General features: G+C 35.7%; 1 protein-coding gene across 11 annotated transcripts in view; it reads left to right on the top strand.

Moving 5' to 3' along the window:
• Positions 1–17,391, top strand: part of LINGO2 (leucine rich repeat and Ig domain containing 2) — a 780,900-nt gene that overhangs the window by 705,985 nt on the left and 57,524 nt on the right. For 9 of the 11 annotated variants that reach the window (XM_072404302.1, XM_072404305.1, XM_072404303.1 and 6 more), the window contains one exon: positions 16,231–16,332. The exons of the other annotated variants lie outside the window; for them this stretch is intronic. The gene's annotated coding sequence lies outside the window, so the exon portion shown is untranslated. The remainder of the gene's footprint in view (positions 1–16,230; positions 16,333–17,391) is intronic. 11 annotated transcript variants of the gene reach the window in all.

Consider the following 17,391-nt stretch of genomic DNA (forward strand, 5'->3'; position numbering starts at 1 on the left):
GAGAATAAAAATTCACCTGGCAGTAAGTATGACATGGATTGGGTTATTTTCCCAACATGTGGTTCACTTGGTAGTTTGTTGTGATAAAGTGAAGTCCACTGTGATAATAGATACATTATGAAGATTCCCCCATACTGCCTTCCTATTATTGTGGGGTTTTCACTTGCTGACCTGCAAAGATTTATACTATGAAACCTAGTCTTCATTTAAAAGCACTATTTTCTATTTTGCAATAATAAATCTTCTGGTACTGTATTACTATTGCTTCCTATTGTTATTCTTTGTACTCACAGACCTCAGTATATAATAATATTACTATATAGGTGATGGAAAATCAACCTGGAGAAATGTGTAACTGATGAAGGGGCAAACTAGAGGGGTGTTTAGCTAATGGTAAAAAAGGGGCATGAAGCCAAACTTTTTTTGGTGGTCCACGGCTCTGGCCAGTGCATCCCCCAGCAGGGTGAAGAGAAGGACCCCGCTGGGAGGTGCACCAGCCAGAACTGTGGACTATGTCCCCCGTATGAATCGCAAGCTCAGGGCGGTGAGCGACTTGGGTTTCTGGATTTAGACCTGCGATGGGGGAGTAGGCAGGTGTCTTCGTGGGGGGGGGGGGGGGGCAGATTAGGGACAAAAGTAACTGATTGGAGGAGCATGCTGTTACAGAAGGGAGCTGTGACTGATCAGCAAGGGTTGCTGTGCCACAGGGTAACTGATAGCTAAATATTGGCAAATAGAATGGCAATAGATTATTGGTCAAGGTGCTGTGTCTGATGGTGGGAGATACTGTGACTGCTAGGGTGAAGGGTTCTGAAACTGATGGAGATGGTGCAAGAAGGACTTGTTCCCACTAGTACACTTTTACATACAGAAACACATGGATTAACGCAACATGCTGCAAAACATATCACATGTATTTTTATTGTATTTCTTCCTCAATTACAATAAACAGACATCTTATTGGAGCACTACAGTGGAATGAAGAGCTAACCCTACTAGATTGTAAGCTCTTCGGGGCAGGGTCCTCTCCTCCTGTATCACTGTCTGTATTAGTCTGTCATTTTCAATCCCTATTTAATGTACAGTGCTGCGTAATATGTTGGCGCTATATAAATCCTGTTTAATAATAATAATAACCCCAAAAATACACTTTTATAAGCACAGCATGCTCAACTTTTCTACACATTTTTCTGCATTGGCGAGCCCATTCAAATGACATGACACAATTGCCATCTGCACAGCACCAACACAAATGTCAACTAAATTGTCAAGATTACACTCTAGTTTAATACATCGAACACTTCCTTAACTGATCACAATTAGCACTGAATATATTTCCTTAACATTGTATACATATTTTTTTCCTTGGTACTTTGTGATGTAATGTGCTAATAGCAATATTACAAACACAAAGCTATTGGACAACCATATGGGGTATGGGGTGCACATGAGCGCTACTAAAAAAGTTGACCACTACTGATGACCTGAATCAAGCATAAAGTACAGATTTTCTCTAATGTGCGGGCTAGTGACTCACTAGGTAATGATGACTAGCCTATATCTTGCCCCTTTAATATCTAAATCAGCAATGGTTTCTCCCATATTTATATACTCATGTGTTCACCTAAATTCACATACAGAAAAAGGAGGCTGTGAAAATAATTTAAATGAGACAAAAACAATGTTTTTTGAACTTAGGAAAGGGTTCAATCTGGAATCTGCATCATTAATACAATCCATTTAAGTATGTTGACTGTCTAAAGCAAAGCAATTATTTTAAAAGTAAACACCTTAGTGTTTGGTAATTTTTAAGAAGAAACAAGATTGGCTTGGCCGTACAATTCTTGAGGTCAGGTGTGTGGGTCAGTAAATTTTGCTTACTAATCCACAGCGTAGATGTTTATTAATAATGCTTTAAATACAGGAAGCAATGCTGTAACACAATAAATGCCACAATTACAGTAAGTTTTTCTTCAGCCTCTGCTAATGCATAATATTACTGAATTAAGAGTGTTGCCATTTTTCCTGATTAATCTACAGATCTTGGCAAAAAGAGCATGTGAGAAACAGAACAGAAAATAATAAGGGGGATGGTGTGTGAGACATATTTTTCCAGAACTAAACCTTTCAGCTTGTATTTAGACATTTTTAGTGATGCTGCATAATCCTAAAGGGGAAGAATTTCCATTTGATCTTATGGTAAGGTTCATTTTTGGGATGCAGAATACATGGCTTCTCCATAAAAAATGTATGGAGATTCGAAAAGTCTCTCCAGGAAACTTCTACAACAATCACACAATGAAGATTTCAGAGGAGCAAGGACACGTATATAAGATTTTGTGGGTTGTTGGGCTGGCCATTTAAAGTATAGCTTATATATCTAGCTGTATCTTTGGGATATTTATTAAATCCCTCTAATATATCTAATTCTGAATGCTGAATGCCATTTCTGTAAGCTATGAACACACCTTAGTTGCTAGATACAATATATACATTAGGACTGATTTAATAAAGCTCTGTAGGACTGGAGAGGATAGACTATCATGGCTGAACCTGGGTGTTCCAGCAACCTTGGAACAGATCTGGTCCAGGATTTAAAACATTTGCTAAGTAATAGCAAATGATTTTTAGAAATTCTATTCCAGGTTTGGCAGATCACCCAGGTTTCCCCATGATCCTTTACAGTCTTGGAGATCTTTAATAAATCACATTCATTGTGTTTTTTGATGATAGAAGTAATAATATTGATACATGTAGCTAACAGAAAAAGAGGTTCACTGGGGGACACACTTAAATCCATGACCCAGGGTGCTTAGCATGGAAGTCTTTTGGAGAGTGTTGGAAATTCCTTTTATCAAAGGGCTTCTTTTCGGCATGTATCAGTCACATTTGGACATACACTTGTACTGAAGATTATGCCCAATGGGGAAACCCAATCTGTAACAGATTTGGCCATCAAGTGATACCATTTTCTATCTTCTAGTCTGTTTACAACAAAACAGGCTAAAAAGGAGCCCAATACAAAGACTGGCACATTTACAAAACATAAAAACTACTTTTTTAGGAATCCCAGCTGAAAGTGACTAGCTTTGCCGCATACAAAATCATGGTTTTAGTAATAGATGATGGCCAACATACCAAGTATCGGTCTTTGAGATCTTACAAATTATCCAGGTAAAAGCAATGTATATAATTACCATAAACCAAAGTACCATGAATCTCACTGATTTTTTTTAATTCTAGTAGGTGCTCTCCACATTAAGTGAGTTCATGTAATTTATTTTATATTTCTGGACTGACTTGTTACTCAAAATGTGACAATATGTCACTATTTTAAAGTACAGCAAATAAATACTTTTTGCTATCAACATGATTGCAGGGATACTGGTTCCATGTCCTTTGTAGTTCAGGCAGTAAGTCTCACTACGGGCTATGTTTAATATCTTTTTCTTTGTGTGTACAGAGAACAGATTAAGACAACCTCAGTCAAGTCATATCAGGTCCCTCAGGGAATTAAGGGCAGTTTTTTGAAATTCACACAAGTTGTCTGTGACTTTCAGACTTGAAGGTTTCTCTCTGTTCATTTGTCATTTTTTATGTATTTTTATTGAAGGATATTGAAAGGCTGTTACTTATTTTTATTTTAAAATACATAGAAGCTAAAGCAAAATTGTATAACAAAATACTCATCATGCACATTTTTAGTGGTATATTGAAGTTTTACAAACACAGAATAAACATGGTATGTGATGAGAGCTGATCATTTGTACGCATTATTTTTAAAGGGTGCAGTGATTAATATGTGCAAATGCTATACATTTTTGTGATATGTAAAATATGTTTTGGACCCAAATCCCACTAAATGAATGTGAGTATTGGTTGAACATAAACATTTGTGTTCTCTTTGTATTTGAGTAATCCAATGAACAGCTTATTTGTTTTGCTTTATTGTGATTGGAAACAGTTAAATTGATTGCTGAAAATGTGAAAAAGATACCTCCCCCTAGATAAAATGATTGTCCTGAATGTCTAAAAATAGGTGGGATTGGCAAAATCATGCCATCTAATCATCTGAATTTTTAGTTTGAAACATTTCTTGTCACACATTAAATAATACCAGGGATCATATGTAATATCTTCCATATAAATATCAAGAGCCCCAAACATGGTACCAATGCTTTATCTCTGTACTCTGTTAACGGTACTACCTGTACTCATAGTGAACTAAACACTAAAACATTTAAAAAGATAGATAGATAGATAGATAGATAGATAGATAGATAGATAGATAGATAGATTATATTTGTTCATGTTTTTGATTTGCAGCTTAGAGTGTTGTGGAGCACATCAGTGTCAACATGTTCTAACCTAAGGCAAGAATAATTATTTAGTATTGTATAGCTTGGTAATAAATATATATGTACTATAAAAATACATATGCATGAAATAAATATATATGCATATAGTGCCATTTTAAGAGCTACACGCTCTTAAGGAATTTATCTACTTACAAATGCAAATATCTAATCAGTTAGACATTGCCCAGACCACCTGCTGAAGTTTAAACTGGGCATCAGAATGGAGAAATGTGAATTAAGTGACTTTGAACTAGGCATGGTTGGCAACCATCAGAGAATTTCAGACATCTCTGGTCTGCTGGGATTTTCACACATTGCCATGTCTAGAGTTTACAAAAAAATGCCCCCCCCCCCCCCAAAAAAAAAAAAAAAAGGATAAATACAGTAAATAGAAGCATCTCAATAACCACTCTGCATAACAATTGAGATATACAGAAGAGCACCTTAGAATGCACAGCATGCCAAACCTTGAGCAGATGGGCTACAGCAGCAGGAGACTTCATCAGGTATCACTCCTATGTGCTAGGAACAAGCGGGCTGCAATTCATACAACCTCACTAAAATTGGACAAGAGAAGATTGTAAAAACATTGCCTGTGGGATGAGTCTCGATTTTCCTGCAACATTCAGATGGCAGGGACAGGATTAGGAATTGCAACATGAAAGCATGGATCCATCTTTCCTTTTATCAACAGTTTGGGCTGGTGGTGGTGTAATGCTGTGGGGGATATTTTCTTGGCAAACTTTAAGTTCCTTATTACCAATTGAGTATTGTTTAAATGTCAAACCCTGCCTTAGTATTGGTGCTTACCATGTCCAATCCTTTACGTCAAGCAACACATTCAGTACAATGTATTCCAAAATACATTTACTTTAAGCACAGGTGCTCTTTAATTCCCTTATACAACTATATCACACCATATATCACATGAAAGATACATCTTTTAGCCATTTATCCATGTTATTGTTTAAACTACTTCTATATGAAAATGCTTAAAGTTTTCTGATGTCACTGCAGTCTTCAGTAGTTACTTTTTTATATGCAGTGGTTTACTTGTTTGATATTCATACTACAGACTGACCACGATATCACTTTGTATTCTTAGCTTTACACACACAGTAATTAAGATGTTATGATTTTGCAGATAAGCCTAGATACTAGGTGAAGATAACTACATCTGTATGTGCAAAAGGATGTTTAATTCTCCCTAGTTGCAACTAAACACATCCAATGACAAGAGCTGCCCTATAAAAATAATTCAATAGAGCATATATTAGTCCACTGACATGACAGTTTGTCTGAAGTTTCTTCATCTCGTGGGACAATAATTATCATACTTAGGTAGCAGTTTGCACTCTAATTTGTCTGGTAGTGTCAATTTAAAGTTATCATCTAATTAGTCTACAAAAGTCGTTTCAGTAGGAACAATGCACAGTCTGGTAAACTAGAAAATACAAGAAAAAGCATCAATTCCTGCAGTGAGACCTTCAAAAACAAATAGGTGATTTCCCAATGGGACTAATCTCCATCAACATTATCCATACTGCTACCCTCTGATATATAAACTGATAGAAAACTTAAACCTCTGACCTGTTAAAACTGTTGGCAAAGCTTTACCCAGTACCTTGCAAGTGGATTAAATATGCTCTTAAAATTTTGTAATCCGTACTTTGATTTTCTTTTAAAATATCACCATTTTCTCTAGCTTCAAGATCAAAGTGTTAACTTAATCCTAAATAATACCTTCTATTTCTGACATTACCTGCATTTAATTATTTATGTGCACAAATATGCAGTTGCAATATTGGAGATGTAAAAAAGATGGAGAAGTGATATTATTTCTAGCAAAGAAATCTTTCACATTTGACATGAATAAGCAGGTAGCATGCAGATATAATGAAACAATTAGCTATCAGTGTTAGGGAGTTTAGTGCGGATAGCAATGCTCTTCCCTGGCTCCCCTTACACTTACCCTTTCTGTAACCTTAACTCAAGCACTAATCCTCTTCCATCTTCTAGCCCCATCAGATAGAAGCAAATTCCCCGCACTAGCATTTACTAATTTGTAACAAAAATATGACTAACACAATTAGCATTAAGCATTAGTGAAAATCATGTATCATTCCCTGTATATCCTTCTTTAGCTACATCAAACAAGCCATACTCCTCCCGGGTTAACGTATACTATAGGTCATTCACTCACCTGGTAATATTCCTCAGAATGAACATGATGCATGTTTGGATTCCCTATTGGAGGTGGCATAAAGGTCACAGAATCAGGTAATTTTTTTTTTTAATTTTGTAGTCAAACCTCAATATCCTGAAACATTTAAGCAGAGGAACCATATGATCCCCCAGTTCTGTCATTTCAACAATGCAGTACTGCAGATAATCCTGCGGGTCACCAATTATTTATAGGGTCCTTTTAATTTTGTAGAAACGTTGATGGTAAAAACAGGTCCTAATAGCAGTTTTCAGACAGAGAGTAGTGAAATACTACATAGGCTGCACATTACCTCTCTTGTTTTAAACATAGATCCACTATGTCATTGGAGGTAAAGAAGAATCGGGTATTCATAAGCAAGGGGTGAAGGCTTTTTAATAGGTGTTATTTTTTTAGCACCACATTTTTAGCAATACCTTCTTAATGCTGTTTAATAACATAGGCCAACATATTAGGCTGAACTATAACTGAAAAAAAATTGTCTTAAAGAGCAGATCAGTATTTTCCAACACCAAGGATCAGCTCGCATGAACAGATCAAAGCAAGGCTAGCATAGTGGATTTCTTATAATAAGCTTATGTATGTTTTTTTACACCCAGAGTGCCAAGAACAAGTAAGTTGTCCTGACAACATGCGGATTTATTTCAAGGTATGCTAATTATATAAAATATGTTATAGTCAGAGAAAATATATTTTGGTACTGTTCTGCGTTTTTTGGTTGATTGTCAGCTGTCTCCGAAATGCCATGATATTTCCGTCACATACAGTCATTTAAATTCCTGTTTTATATTTCATCATTTGAAGATATTATGAAGGTTGGCAGTCTAACATCCTTGATCATCCTTATTCTTGGCCGTTGTAACTGAGTACTAAATCTTAAACATCAATGGGGGTTGCCTAAATTGTAAACTTGGCGCTATTCAGACACAGGAATATGAATTTTATAAAGTTGACTTTTGGTCACAATCCAAATTCCATATTTAGAAATTCTCATTTATTTTGTCCTTCACAAGAAAAAAAAAGAAGCCAACATTGAATTTACCTTAAAATATAATTCCATATAGAGGCATGATATTAGGTGCAATCTTTAAACTCAAATCTGATTTAAACAGTCATCAGGTATGAAGTTATAAATATATTTATTTAAAAAACAAAACTGTATTAGCGATCAAGCAGGTGTTTATTGCAAAAAGGGATAGGTGACATCCCTTTTGCAATAAAACATACTTACCTGCTTGATCACTATCCTGTTCTAAGAAAAAATGCTGAGCTGCGCGGGATTGGTGACTGCCAGGAATAAAAGCGCACAAGTTATGTCATCCCAGCCTGGCCAATTAAAGGGGAAATAAATTAAAAAAAAAGAAACCTTTCATTTTGCGGATCTGTTGATCCATCCGTAGGTTTCCTGGATCCCGCATCGTCCTGTAATACACCCTTCGTCCCACCATGGAGTAAGTGTCAGGTTTCATCATCTTCTTCTTCTGGCTCCTGCCTGCGTCACCCAATCTCAAACCACACAGGTATTGGATAGGGTTATGTAGCCTGCTGTAAATAGAGAAAAAATAGTGCCAATCTTAATGTGCATGGGTGAAGTTGGCATTTTTTTCCCATTAAAGAAAAAGCTCTTTTTGCGCATGCCTAAAATAGGTTGTCTACCCTTTTATGTAAAGTACAAATTCTGCTGATAAATCCACTTTAGGATGGTTAAATATTGAAACCAGGAAGAGAAGAAAAAAGAAGATGGTGGTATCTTTATGTATAATAGATACAGTTGAGTGTATTTTAAAAAATTGCAATTAGGCATGTAAGGTTATTTTGTCCCTTCTGAAATAAAGGACCTGCCTGGTCACTGTTTTTTTTATTCTTTAAGACTTAGTTTCTGCTTGTATGAGCTTATCTCATGAGCTTCCTCTCGTCCTTCACAGTAGCACAGGTAGAACTGTTAACCAATCACAGAAAGTTAAACATATGGTCTCATTAGTTTGCCGACACCCCTTTTTATCATCCATTGAATAAACTGGGTCTGGGAGGTGCCTAGCTATATTTCTCAGATGTAATTGCGAAAGTCACCCATCTAGCAAAGCAGTGTGGCAGGGAGTGGTTGCCACTCTTTCAGAAGTGTTTTGTTGCTGTCTATATCTCCATTGTAGAGATGTTTTCTTGTTTCTTGTTACCCATTATAGAACCTATGATACAAAAAGAATGGAAAACTTGCCATTGGAAACACATACAAAGTGTCTATAAATTAAATTATTGTATTACCAATATGCATTATAATTAGTTTTTCCATGGGGATTGAAGAGTCCTGATTACATCTGTGTGTCTGTTGGCAGGTTATGGTCATTTAAGTATTGTGGAGTAATTCATTTTTAAAGTTGACTGCACCAGCACTGAACTTGTTATCTCATCAGCTCAGCTCCCCTTCCCAGAACACCTACTCTGTGTTAGAGGCTGCTGAGTCATTGCTAGGATGGGAATCAAAGCAAAGTCACAGAACTACAATGGAGTGACTAGCTGGCAGACACACTACTAAAAATGTTTTCTAAATATACTCATATTTGTGATCAATTTCATGATTTATTAGACTGAGAACATTGCATGGTGCATAGCCCACTTAAAGTGGAACTAAAATCCCACTTTACAAAAAAAAAGGGATCAGGGATACCTTATGGCTGAAGATCATCTCTAGGAAGCAGAAGAAAGGAAGATGCAATGGAATGTAGATAAGTGACTAACATGGCTTTAGTTCTGCTTTAAGAAATGGTAAGACACGAGATATATTGTGTATGAAGGGTTCACACCTTTATTTGTCCTGTTAAAGAAAATATTATAAATGGGACACATTGTCCTGTGAGATCTTCCCAAGATGGGCATTCCCTTTTACTTGAGAACATTTTCTTTCTTTGTTTTTAATTTGGTGGCTTTTTTTCTACCATTTTATGTCGAGTTTTTTAGACAGGATGTGCAGGGTAAAATCACCACTGGGACACAAGCATTAACAATGAAATGATATAGATTAAAACCCTTCTTCTACTTTATACAAAACTTGGCTTTACACTTACGCTTCTCATATTATAAAATGGGTGTCTTAAAAAAAATGTTATTCTTTACAAGCAGAAGCTGCAATACCACACGCAGGCATACTGTATTATATATACTTGCAATGTACTAGAATCCTAACGATAGGAGTGAAATTATTGTTTATCCCACCACGCAATGATTACGTCCTAATTGTTCTAACTTGCATTAAAATTGACAAGTTTTCATAACCTGACACCTAATCACATTTCTAGCACTTCACCACTTCAATAGGTTAACAACATATTGTCAGTCACACATCTCTAACAGTAAAAATCTGTCAGTTGCACATGGTGAATCTCAAAGCAGGTTAGAAACAAGACAAACAAAACAGAAGGTTTCAGTATTATTCAGTTGAATATTTTTAGAACAGAAATCTCAAAATTCACCTTACTGCTGTTTTAGTTCTTATTAATATTATTGCTAGAGGCTAAAATGGAAATGTTTTTGGAAGGTATTAAATATGTCAACATGTTAAAGCTGAACTCTGGAAACTCTTCACTTTCTGCTCTGCCTGACACATATTAAGATAAATGGAATTGGTGAGGGGGAGTTCCTTTTCTGGCTGTATGGCCACATACATATGTCAGATTGCATAACCCAAGGAGAACATTCATGATCGCCTCAAGCAGAAATCTGGAATCTAAACAGCTGTCCCCCAACATTGCTTAGTGATCCATCCTGTCGTGTCACTAAATGACTGACAGCTAGTGACCACCACTGTCTCCTAAGGAGAAGGAAGCAATGGGGGGCCTCCTGCTCATTCTCCCTCCTCCTCATCCCATAGAATAGAGCAATGTGTAATAATACATAGCTTAATTTCCAGAAAATACACTTGAATTGAGGTGGTCCCAATAGAAAAAACATCAGTAAAATAACAAGAGTTTCTAACCCTTCACCAATGTATCGAAACCTTGAAAAAATATTTTGGGTGAAATTGGGCTTAAAAGTTGAGAACTTGCCATGGTTGGTCATCAAAAATTAATATATTGCATTGGCTATGTTAAAAAGAAATGTGCAATGCTCATTACCCCATTGCAACCAATCATCAGAAGCAGCCCTGCCTACAACCATGGTCAATATATGATTTCTTCTTATTATTTATGATATATTATTATGAATACATTTTAATGTTAGAACATGTGTTTCTTTTCGGTTTCTAGCTCATTCACATTTGCCCAGTTTTCTATACTTCTCTATTAACTTTTATATTTTTAATATAGACAAGCCAGGACCTAGTTTGAACTTAAATGATTTATTTGTACTAGCTGATTCATGAAAATCTGTTTACTTTGGCTCATTTAATATTGATAATAGTAAAGGAGTTTCTTGTTTTCTTGTGTTTATTATTCATACATCTGGGAAAAGAATTCCCAGTAGGATTTCCTAATACAGTATTTTTAACTGGTTTATTTATGACTGCTAGCAGCTGGTGCTACCACTATGCCAGTAATATAACTTGGGCAGAGCAGAAACCTTAGGGCAAAGTAAAATAAAAAAATAGTTTCAGCAGTCACTATTTAACCATTTTATTTCATTTGGTACACATTATGCAAAGTTGCTTCCCTGGTTTCTAAAGTGTTAGAGACTATTAGAATGAGTACTGGAGAAATCACCACGGTAACTATTAAAAAGTGCAAAGGCTCAGCTGAATCCAGATCTGAGGCAGTTGTCTCAAATATTCTGCATGTTCATGATGAAATTTCTATAACATTATTATGTGTGGGTGTCATATGTACCCCAACCTCCCTCGTTACCCATGTACAATAATGTGGCCATGAAGGCTTATGTTTATTATGTTATCTTTATAAGGCTTCGGGCTCTCATTATTATCAGCAGTTAATCTGACATTACCTGAAGCATTCCCTGGTGGAGAATCAGATTGTTCACAGCGATTGTTTAGGGAACGTCTGCTTTATAAATAGAGCCCGTTGTGTTTAAAATAATATCATACAATTGACTTGGGTGGTGCTTGTAGAGAAAAAAAAATAACTTTTGCCTCCAGGTAGGTGTACCTTCTGTACTATACCTCCTGATAGGTGTGAAGTCACTGTGTGGTATTGTTACAGTGAAAACAAGAAATTGCACTGTAATTGTGCTGCAAAGCATTGTAGTTTTATTCCATAATTTGCACTTAAATATAGAAATTCTTTTTCCTTGCACAGACCATTTATGTTCCAATTTCATAGGTCCAGATGTATTGTGGAAAGGTAACATAGGCTGGAAAAAGAAGGCTTTGAGAGAATAGGAAAGCGGGCAAATTGCCTCCATTTGTATTGTATATCATGTCCTCTGTAACTTTTAAAGGGTTTGCCATTTGAAAAATCATTTCTTTGAAGACCCCTATAGGCTAAACCAGAGTGGTTACCCTGCAGATGAATATCTGCTCCAAGCACTTGTTTATTCATTGTAAGATTACCTTTAAGGAGTAAAGGACTACCTTTAAAGAAAAACTCCAGTGGAAAGAAGTATTAGAAACTTTGTCCCATTTATTTTGCTGGAGACATGAAATTAAAGGAAATCTCTTTAAAGTAACTTTGGACAATTGTCACCATGCCAGATGTCTTCAGTGGAAAATGTACTTGACTTTGTTGACAACTGAAATTATGCCAGTAACAAGAGTCACAATAATAGTGGACATGTATCTTTTCAAAGGTTACACAAACAAGAAGAAACTGATTGATGTAATAACCCTTCCACAGCTTATGTATAGGTGTAAATATTCTGCACCCATCTGATCTAGATTTTAAGGGCTGGTACTACAGTATGTGCTATCGTTTTACTACAGGCCATGTAAAAATTAGGACAATAATCAAATAAATAAATAAATTTAAACCGCGGGAAGTTCTTTAAATATAATAGCTGTGTTTATTTGTATTTGGTTTGTTGTTATGTGTGGATTCCTTTATTACCCGTGCAGTGATTGAGTGCAGGAGCCTCCTATAATAGGGAGCAGTTGCTGGATTTCTCTCTCCTACATGCGGGGTGACTGGTCCTATACCCCTCTCTTAGAGCAGGGTTCAGGGAATGGGCCTGATGGGTACATGCCCTGTACATGCTATGTCCACCACAATGATAGTGTCACATTTACCTTTACAAGGGTAAAATGGCATTTGGAGTACAAAAAGTGGATTTAAACTTTTTGTGGCCATTGAGCAATATATACTATATAAACAAAGCTTTTGTGACTGGAGTTCAGCATTAAGAACTACTAGAACAAGTACAATTGTTGACATTTAGGATGATATATTGTAGTATAATCGTGAATTAGAAAATGGCAGATAATGATGAAAAGTTTATTTTATTTACAATGACTTTTATAGGCCTTTTTATATTTCAGCTGCTCTTTGCATCAATATCATTATGATGTCCTTATGACAAAAATTGTTCAACATCATGATGTTTTTCACCTTCATGGCATATTGTGTTAGTTTTAATTCTAACTTAATTTAAGTGTAATTTGCCCTTGTCTTTCTTGTACAAGCCCTTGATAAATCATTTCTAATGAGATTCTATAGCGGGAATGGTTTGATATAGACAGACCAATAAACATGGTTGCATGGTACTTTGTTTAATTATGCACTATTTATTTCTGGTTACTATATTTAGCTTTATGTACAGTGCACTTTATGAGAAAAAAAAAATTCACCTTCTTTTACAAGGCAGTGATAAGGCAATCATTTAAAATACTTTAAAAACAGTTAGTAAGGGCGACCATAACATAGATTGGGAACCTGTAACCTGTACTAAAGTGCTTGGAGTTTGCACATTTAAGTTCAGATGGGCAGTTTAGCCAGCGAGACCATTGCTGTTCACCACTGTCAATCTATGCCTCAAAGCTCAAGTTATCATTGCAATTAATTAAAATCATTTATACAGGTCTTTGTTTGAAGTTTTTTTTTCAACATCTCAGGGTGGTCTTCTGCTTGAACTGATTTCATAGACATCCATGCTGGTAAATAAAAAAAGATTTTGAATGCTACTGGACACCTAGTAGTTATTTGCTAGGCGTCCAGTATTAAATGTCAACTTATTCGTAAAAAAAAGCACTTGCAGGTCCTATGGTTCTCTTCTTTCTTTAAAGTTTTCAGGAAGTACACATATTCTATAAAACCTGTTTTCCTAATATTTCACAGTGGAAAGTTGTTAACTATTTAAAAATTTAATCTGACAATGGGAACTTTCATATCACGCTCATTATCTCACCCATAAGCTGGAGAAAAGGATTTTAAAACTCTTCAAGGCCATTGAAGGACCCATAAGACTAAAGGTGAATATCATTGGTTTGTAAAAACTACAAGAAAGACCAGACTTTTATAGAGCTTAACAGAACCTTAAGAATAATTATTATTATGTTGTCGTCTGGGTTAATATAACTTGCACTGGAAAGTCTTTGTGACCGTGTTGCTTTGGTGTACCCCTAAATTATATCCATGCCACCTTATACTGACAGCCCTGCCTGAGTTAGAACATATAAATTATAGATTTCACTACAATCTACTTAACAATTCATATCTGGTTAATTTCTCTAAAATGAAAATGGCTAAAATAAACTTTTAAACTGTCATTTATTTCCTGTCCACACAATGTTAGATATTACAACATTCTTTATGTGTCAGTATTTATTCTTTAAAAGAAGTTTGACTAAATAAAAAGTTTCTGTTAAATGTTTACTTTATATTATTATATATTACAATGCACATACTGTACCACTGCATTTATAAAACACATCATAAGTAATTAACATTTTAATAGCATTTATTAAATATTTGGTTTATTCTGCATGTCTATAGTGAGTCAAATATAAAATACACTAATTCAGCCATCATTAATATATAAAAAATAATTTTTAAATGATGTGTAACATTTTGAATTAGAGTTAATCTGAGCATCTTCCAGTCCCCTATATGGTGGAACTGGACCAGAAGCTCAGAGCTCATATTAGGGACAAGGAACAAGAAACATATTAATAGGAAGGAAAGTATGGCAGAGTGATGAATAAATCATCAGTCTTCTTCATCTCATCTTGCTATCTACTATAAGCTATGACAGCCCTTTTCAACCTTTTTACCGCTAAGGATCCTTTGAAATTAAGTTCAGGTCTCAGGAAATCTACAGTAAAACCAATTTATTAATGGCAGTTGGGTATCTTACATTAATAGCCAGTATAAATTATGCCCCTCTTACAGTGGTGGCTAGTAAGTCACTCCTTTAAACAATTTAACTTAACTTAGTATCCTGCAGTTGGCCCTTCCACATGACTTTGGACCCAGAAGTATGCAGGCATAATCAAATATGTGGTCAGTCATTAATAGCTCAAAGAACCCTTAGAAACCTTTGGAGGAACTCAGGGGTTAATTAAAACCCTGGTTGATGATACCTGGTCTGGAAAAAGACAACACCTGGAAGCTGCAGGAGGAAAATCTGGTTGTCAACCTTGCTATATGAGTCTATTGGGTTTGGTGGCACTATACAAAAAATCTGGATGGACAAAAAACAAATATTTTGGCTAATAAAACAACTCCCTTATATTTTTTTCATCTGTTTGCCTAGAGTTCAGCTTTAAGTCATTGCTGTTATAAATAAAATAAATAGGATTCATTGTTATGAAAATTGTTAATCTGCATTAATTTAAAATTACATATTATGCCCATTTAACATGAAGGTGCCATGCCATGTTAAAAAAATACCCTATCTGTATATTTTTTTTCAATTGTAATAAATGTAATGATCTTTGATAATAAATCCAGCTTTCAGAAAGATTATGTAGATGACTGGTTCCCATAAAATTGTATAACATCTTGAAAAAGCTTGTTATGAGCAGGTGTATTGACTAAGTGTTAACAGGCGGATTAAGGCAGCAGTAAGGCTTGTGGGCTTTGCTACTGCATAGCAAAAACCCACTAACTTCAATAGGTGCAAACAGCAGGGAAGAAAACGCTTCGTGCCAAGATGATGCCACTTGCAAGATTTTTTTTAGTGTTAATTAAAAAACATTCTGTATTTGTGTTCTGTATACTGATATTTAGAGATGCTGAACTATCACAAATAAAGGGAGATGCACAATGATCACTGTGCTAATCTATGTAGTAACATTTTCTTCTTTCCATGCCACCAAATACGCTTGGAAGCTGCTTAGTGCTTGACCTGACCTTGACAAAGTCTCATTGTATGTTTTCTACATTCTCTACATAATTTATTTTCTGCACATGAATTCCAGCATTCGGAAGCAATGAGGGCAGCACTATCGCAGCTCTGTACATTTCTTTGATGTCATGGATTGCCTCTAACTAGTGATGTTTTAAAACTGTGTACTGTACACCAGCAACTCTCAGGTTGTCTAATTAAGACAGAGTCAGTGAATGGATCTGTATGTATGTACTGAGGAAATTGACAAATGCCAATTCAAGAGGGATATACAAATGGAAGTATTGCATACATTATTTATCTTTAAGTCAATGCAGAACGTTTTTCCCCCTCTATTCCAAGGCCACTGCAGACCTGTAAAATAACATTTGTATTATCTGGTTTTCATTCCGCATTTAATGTATGCAATTGTTTCTCTTCTAGGATATACAGCTTGTGCATACATGGATTTATCTTTGTCATGATAAACTGATGGTCTCCACAATGCTGTCACCAACAATTCATTGATGCCGCAAAGTATTTTTAGTAAGTTGTGTGGGAATTAGGGATTTGTGATTTTTTTTTTCCTTGTCAATTGTTGAGTTATTATTTGTGAGTGGTGTTTTTTTCTGTGATATATGGTATCATTTACTTATTAACTATCTTAAAGGCATTGTATATTGTTTCAGGGAAAAAAAAATCCCTGAATAACAGAAGCAGTTTATCACTTCTAATTTAGTAGAAAAGTAGTCTATATAGAGGCATGAGTTTCTATTCACCAAAATAAAATCCTGTTGACCAGATCACATGATTATTAGATTGTATAGATATGCATACCTACATGCACTAATCAGCCATTACATTAAAACTATTTCCTACCAGAACAGCTATGAATGATTGAGGAATGACTTCTAAACGGGTCCTCTAGTATCTGGCACCAAGACCTTAGCATCGAATCCTGTAAGTCAATCGGGCTGCCTTCTTCCAGTGGTGCATCCTGCCACCATCTCTTTCTTAGCAATTGACTCTCATACACCCAGCCGTTCATATAATCCAAAAAAAGAAAAGGGGTCAGTATGGGCACTGTCACTGCTAGGCAATTTTTGACAATTTGTGCTACAGTAGTCTTTTCGTGGAATGGGTCCAAGTGGGTTCATCTTACAACTCCCCCCATGTATATCAACGAGCCTTGGGTCAATGACTGTCACTGGTCATTGTCCCCTCTATCCCGAAGAGCTGCCAGTTTGGAGATGCTTTAATCCTAGTTGCCTAGTCATCACAATTTGGTCCCTGACCTTTCAAACATATCTCACTAACAGGTGCCTTTGTCATGAAATAATGATTTTACCCTGTCAGTGGTTTTATTTTTATGGCTGATTGATGTGCTTATGGTCACAATACCCATAGTTGTGTGAAGTGTATATATAGCCAAATTCCTGAATTCTTCTCTTAGATAGTTGTCACCTAAAAAGGAGTTCCAGCGGGCGATTTCCTGAAATTCATGTTCTGATGACAACTGTAAAATTTTGGATTTTCCATTATTTTCTGTGTCTGTGACAATAGTCTTCGAAACAATTAATAAGAGTTAATCTAGCCAGTGTGAAC

Source organism: Pyxicephalus adspersus, chromosome 3, assembly GCF_032062135.1.
Source record: "Pyxicephalus adspersus chromosome 3, UCB_Pads_2.0, whole genome shotgun sequence".
Lineage (NCBI taxonomy): Eukaryota > Metazoa > Chordata > Amphibia > Anura > Pyxicephalidae > Pyxicephalus > Pyxicephalus adspersus.